Source organism: Gossypium hirsutum, chromosome D09, assembly GCF_007990345.1.
Source record: "Gossypium hirsutum isolate 1008001.06 chromosome D09, Gossypium_hirsutum_v2.1, whole genome shotgun sequence".
In the NCBI taxonomy this organism is placed as follows: Eukaryota; Viridiplantae; Streptophyta; class Magnoliopsida; order Malvales; family Malvaceae; genus Gossypium; species Gossypium hirsutum.
This window is the reverse complement of record NC_053445.1, coordinates 30,912,506-30,919,408: the sequence shown is the minus strand read 5'-3', so window position 1 is coordinate 30,919,408 and position 6,903 is coordinate 30,912,506. Positions and strand designations below refer to the sequence as shown.

At 30.3% G+C, this 6,903-nt stretch overlaps 1 non-coding gene across 1 annotated transcript; it reads left to right on the top strand.

The window, feature by feature from the left end:
• The first annotated feature begins 812 nt into the window (after positions 1-812).
• On the top strand, positions 813-894 carry TRNAS-AGA (transfer RNA serine (anticodon AGA)). Its single transcript has one exon. It is a non-coding gene; the product is annotated as a tRNA-Ser (tRNA).
• Positions 895-6,903: the final 6,009 nt, after the last annotated feature.

Sequence of the window (6,903 nt, the reverse complement as noted above, 5' to 3'; positions counted from 1 at the left end):
AATAATATAAATATTTTTAAAAAATTAAAAATTAATATGTGTGGGCTTAAAATGGGCTTGGTTTAATCTTTTGTAAATATGGACGGGTTTGGACAAAATTCTAGACCCATATTTCCAGCCGGCCAAGCTTGAGCAAGCATAAAGTATGTTAAAATCATACTTAGACCCAACCCAACCTATGAAGATCCCCAATTCAAAATAATACAACCTACGAATATGGAAAACAAAAATGACAATATTGTATTACTCTTGGTTAAAAGTAAAATCCAAATTTAAATGGAGAGCCAAGTTCAACTCTATGAATATTTGAGGTAAAAGTATCGTGGAGACCCTTGTATTAGAAGACAGATTGTATTTTGTTCCATCTACTTAAAAAATGAGCAAATTAGTCCATGTTAGATTAAAGAGCAAATTGATCATTCTATTAAAAATTCTATTCATTTTTACTGTTAAAAACTGGTCTTTGTATGTTAGAATGAGATACACGTGATATGTCATGTGTAACTCTGGTTATTCTGTTAGCCAAACTAGTTTTTAATGGTAGAAATGGATGAAATTTTTAATAAAAATAACCAATTTGCTTTTTAATTTAATGTATATGAACTAATGTATCTTATTTTATAAATAAAAGAGACAAGATGTAATCTAATTGGAGAGATTCATTATACTTTTACAGAAGATTTGAATTTGGTTTTTATTGTGGAATCAAGTTTTAGAGTAAAGAAAGTGATTCAAAATCAGATATTTTTAATACTCAACTTGAAAAAGCATATCAAGTAATATAAAAGACTAAGCTGCTAATTGATAATCAAGTGGGCGTGCCGGAGTGGTTATTGGGCATGACTAGAAATCATGTGGGCTTCGCCCGCGCAGGTTCGAATCCTGCCGCTCACGTTCTTTGAAGAATTTAAATTTTCAATTTATATTGCGAATAGCGTCTTTTTCTAAATCAATTCCATTTTGAAATTTATTTAATATTTTAATCCTTAATTCCAACTTCAATCTTGTAAAGATTTAGTTGATCTCATCTTGACTTGTCTAGGAATTTTATATTATATTATTTTTTTTCAAAAATTAAACCAAATATGTTAGTTAATATTATAAAATTAAGCTAATGTAATAAAATAAAATAAAATAAAATAAAGTGTTTATAAAATTAAACTATATGTTATAAATTTGTAATTATATTTAAGTTATAAAATTTTATAAACTTAAAAACAAGATTATTTACTAAGTATATCAGTGGTAAGATTTGACAAATTTTTACCGATATGATACTTAATTTTTTCAAAAGAAAACTCAACTTGTTCCATCTTGAACATGATATTTATAAAAATATTTATTTATAGAGTTATGATGGATTGAAACCTAATGGATATCCTATTTTGGTATTCTTTATGTTCATTTTATGTTTCATGTTCGAGGTTCATGATTGTCCCCCCAATAATAAATATTTTTGGTTAAAACGAGTTGTCCTTTTTGCTCACCAAAGTATAAATAGAAAAACATATCGAGAGGATCAAGATTTCAAGATAAAGTCCTTTGATAAACCATCACTTTTTTTTGCTTATGGTTGCTACATTTTATCAAAAGCAAATAGCCAAACATGCAAAGTCGTTAAAAAAATATGCTCAAAACTTATTATGCTATCTCGAGACACTTAACCAAAAAAAAAAACCCAGAGGTTTTTTTAAGCCTTCGAGTAAAGACAAAGGAAAAAAAAACTTATTACTAGCTTTGAACATGTGTAATTTGAAAATGATTCTTTGGATTGGAAAGACATTTTCACTAGACCAGACATATGTTCGATAAGTAAAGACCAATGTTTTTAAAACTAGAATGGTGGTTGAATCAGTCGGGCCACCAATTTTTCGGTTCAACCCATTTGACCAATCCTATTAAAAATTATTAAAAATTCAAAAAATAAAAATATTAAAATCAGAAGAAAAAAACTCAATTCAACTAATTCTATCAATTTTTTTAGTCAATTCAATCGATCCATACCAATTCCTGATCTAACTAATTCAAAGCCATTCTCTGGATCGATACTCTAACCGATTTTCGATTCAAACATTATTGTTGAAGACATGCAAAATTTGGGAGGGAATCAATACACTATACAAAGTCTCCATAACTCGAATTTACTTGAATTTCTTACACAAGTTAGTTGCTCCTTCTCCATAGATCTACTCCTAGAAAACAAGTAGCTAGATGAGGCTTCACATCAACAACTAATTTCATCTATTATAGTTGAGCTTAATCTTGATTCATTTGTTATACTAAAAAGAAGAAAAGAAAAAAAATCCATCCTTAATTCCAAGTATACAAGTCCAAGGGTCGAGTTACCGGTCAGAACATATAATATTTGAAAAAGATGCACAATAATATTAGGTATGAAAAATGGTCTTGAGTAAAAAAAATAGACAAGATAGGCTAGTCTCAAGCATTATTATGTTAAAGTAGGTTGGTTCAACTAGTTGAACTCAAAATTTGTTGATCTAGCGATTCAAGTGAAGTGTTCACTGGAAATTAGAAGCTCAACAATGAAAAATTTAAGAACAATTCCTTAATAATTCTCTATACTCAACAAGAAGAAGAGGATGAGAAAACAAAGAATTACATTAAAAAATAACCAATTGCATAAATAACTTTTCTATTCTAAGTTGTTTTATTCTCCAATCAGTTACACTTAGGTTGACGTTTAATTCATCTCAAAATCCTTATACTTCTTGGGTAATTGGCGTTGTTAAGCAGGCCTATTTGGTCCAAGTATATTGCCTTCATGCTTTGCTTCATCTGTTAATTCCCCCTCCCAGCATCTTGCACAACCGTGGCAACTTGTTGCTTCGCACCATTCATAACAGTACCTCCTCGAGCAGAAAGAACATTGCCTTCAAGGTTCCAATAATGAAAAGCCTGTAGCATGTGAGTTTGGTCTTCCCAAGTAGCAATTGACTCTAGATAGCCTTTCCACTACACAAGCCATTGTTCCACAAGTCAATCACATATTCAATGAACTGCTTGTCAAACAAAGTGGATGATTGCAAAATCAGAGTTGAAATCAGAATCCACCAAATGAAGAGGAGTGGCTTGCTGGTCAAGAACTCTAACACACTTGCAAAGGAGAGAAAATTGAAACACTAGATGTGTAATGACCAATTTTTAGTGGTGACAAAAAATGCGGTTTCAGAATCTCGTTTACATAAACCGAGCTCATAAATATTAAATATGGATATTTAGGAAGTTATTATATTGATATGCTAAAATTCAGTTAAGTAATTTATCCAAAAATGTGGTTAATTAAGGCCTAGGGACTAAATTGTAAAATTTTAATCGCTATAAAATTTTAATTAGAAAATGACTTGGGGACCTTGATAGAATTATCCAAGGAACTAAAATGGTTAATAAATCAATTTTTAATGGTGGATAGTTGATGATGATGTTACATGCCATTAAGCTTAATTAAATGATGATTAAAGTCAACTAATCATGATTAAACTAATTAACTAAACACTAATTAAACTATAAAAGTAAAAAGTTAGTCATATTCCCAAGTTCCACCGTACACCATTTTTGTGGAGAAAAAAAAAGCTTTAAAAACCCTTAAGCAATCGATAACAATTTCAACTAAGTCCCTAAGCTATTTTTCTTTGATTTTTATAGATTTATGATCATGAGAGCTTAATTTAGCTAGCCCATGTATCAAATTATTCAATTTTTGAAATTTTGATAAGTTGTAATTGTAGAGAATTGAATGAATTATGCTTGAAATTGATAGAAATTAAGCTTAGATTATGAAAAAGAACTAAATTGTAAGGCTTAACAAGCTTGATTGTAAGCTTGGTCATATTAGGGACTGAATTGAATCAAATGTAAAATTTTTATGAGATTAAGTTAGGAATAGAAAGTAGAAGGTCCTTAATGAGTAAATATGAAACTGGATTTTAATTCGAAACTTTAGATCCAAAGTTAAGCTTGTCTCGGGTTTAGAGACTAAATTGAATAAATTGCAAAATATGTTTTTCTTTGTAATTGAATGTAAATTCGATGTAAAATTGATAATGTTATATGTTTTGTGATTGTATGTAGCTAATGTTGATGTAGAACCTTCGAGAGGGAAAGGAAAAATAAAAGTTGTCGACGGGTGACTTAGAAAACTCGGTTTGTATTTCTATGATTCAGGATCATTTTAATTGTTGCATATTTGTGATATTTTTCATAATATGACATTGAGGTGAGTTAACAATGAGTATTTGAATTGAATTGCTATGTTTGAGATTGAATATCAAGATAATGGACTAAATTGAATAGAATAAAAACTACATGAATTAATTTATATATGTTATTAGATATAGAATTGGGTTGAAGCATGTTATATGATATGTTGAAATGGAGAAATTGATGATGAATTGAGAATGATATAATGAGAATTGAACTATATGACGAAACCGGAAAATTGATTCCCTATTAACTGTTCGGGTAGAGTCAGATATAGTTGGCATGTAATACGATAGATTAAGTACGGGTTATTTCAACTATATGTCGATGAGCATTGGACGCATTTTTCTTCGAATGTTCCGATGAGTGCTGGGCATAACCTTTACTTTGATTATACCAATAAGTGACTGCCTATAAATGTGTTATCGTTTATAGTAAAAATATTACACCACAAATATAAGAAATTAAATCGACGGTGTCTACAAGTATACGGGTCAAATTGTAATATAGTATATGTGTACAATGAAACACAAGAAAGTATTCCGAAGATCGTACCCAAAGGAGGATGGGATAAATCTATAGAAAATCTCTTTACAATAATAAGTTTAAATAGTAGTAATTAAATCCTATATTACGACATATCATAAAATAGATGATTACTGAAAATTAAAATACTAAAATAAATAAACAAGAAAATAGACAAATGACTAATTTGATAAAACTAATCAGGAAGATTAATTCGTTTCAAGGGTTTGTAAACTTCATATTAGGGTTTTAGGGTGGATTAGTTATCAATTAACCAATTATTATCTCCCAGCCTTTAATTGATTAATCAATTGGTTGATATTAGGTTATCTTCCGACCTTACTTTCTCAACTGGGATAAACTACAATTTACTCGATGAAGCTTATCTCTCAATCTCGTTTAACCTATGATTACTTCCTAGGGTTGTCAAACCTAGGGTTTATAAACGATAATCTATACCAACTAATCCTCTATGAAAACCCTAAATCCTCCATTAATCACATCCTCATCCACTCGTTAATCTCCCCTAAGGAATTTAGTCATTCATGTTATTCATAATCTTAATCTCAATTGAATAAAACATGTAAATAACACGATTAAATCAAAAGGAGAAAAAAGATTAAAAATAATCCTGATTTTGATATCGAGTAGAGCACGGAGTAACGAATATCTCGATTGGGATAATCAAATATTGTCGCTTATGAAAGAGAAATAATTGAAATACTTTAATTAAATAAAAGAACTCTTGGATTGAAACCGATTCCAAGAGAGAAGAACAAAGAGTTTATGAAAAACGAATGAAAACTAAGTTTTATTCTACTTCTAAACTACGATGGTTTTTGAAGGCGTCTAAGATGACTTAGTTACATTAAACCCCTAAGATTTTATTTGTAGGAGTGTTGGCAGCCTAAATTAGGTCTTCAGCACGTCCTAGGTCTTCGTATAAAGTTGATTAGGTGGGAGAAAATAGCACTGAAATACTTGGGCACCATGTCGGCCCTATGTTGCACCATACAAGGTTTATGGCACGACATGGCAACAAATTTATGCTTTATTGGTTCCATGTCGTGCTTTAGCAGCTTGGGAAGCTTGTGCATCACTTGTCCCTTGCTCTTACGTCAGTTGGGCCTATAATTCATCATCCTACACACTCAATTACACAATTTAGCACTACCTAAGGCCCGTGTCGACCTAATAGGTCACAACACTCAAAATGTGTTAAAAATAATTATTTTTACTAATTTTTAATACAAAGAACTAAATACCGAAAACATAATAATAAATACTAAAAGTGATAGAAAACAGGCTCCTTAAGTGTGGAAATAGACCGAAATTACTACTACATTTGACTGTAGGTCAAATACCCCCACATTTAAGTCTTTGTTTGTCCTCAAGCAAACTGAACAAAAGCAAAATAAAAACCGAAAACAAAATAAAGTGAAAAGGAAAAATTAACATGCAAGAAAAGAAAATGAACTTGAGCTAGCTTGATACATTAAATTGGATAGAAATATGTTACCAAGATAATGTAAATAAACATATAACTCTAGAGTAATATATAATTGACTCACAATTTCTAAAATTAGACAAGTTAGTTCAATAAATTACAAAGCAAACAAATAAAAGAATATTAAGTATAGGTATCCATCAAAACAAATATATAAATATGCAATTATGTTCAACTGAATATAAGTGGTAAAAATGTCAAAACTTGGCACAATTTCATCCACATAAAGCACTACCTAAGTCACATAGGGCTTTTCAGCTTGTAACGTTTTGCGGCTTAGGTTGGATTGAAATTCAAAAAACAGATTCGACAAAACGATTAAGCACGAAAGTAGTTTGGCACATTGTATTGTCTCCAATACTCCCCCAAGTATACATATGCTCACCACCTTATAGCCACTTCTCTCGCCTTCCTTATTTCTCCATTTATTAAGGCATAGTATAGTATTCATGAGTACAATTATCTAATCTCATATTATATATTTTTTTTCAAACAAATGTGAGCGTATTTTTTTTTCTAGTATCTTGAGTCTCGTACCGCCAACCATCTTTGTCGACTGCCAATAAAAGCACCAATGAAGTGTTGATTAGAATTTAGAAGCTCAACAATGAAAATTTTAAAAACAACTCCTCAAGAATTCTCTATACTAAGCA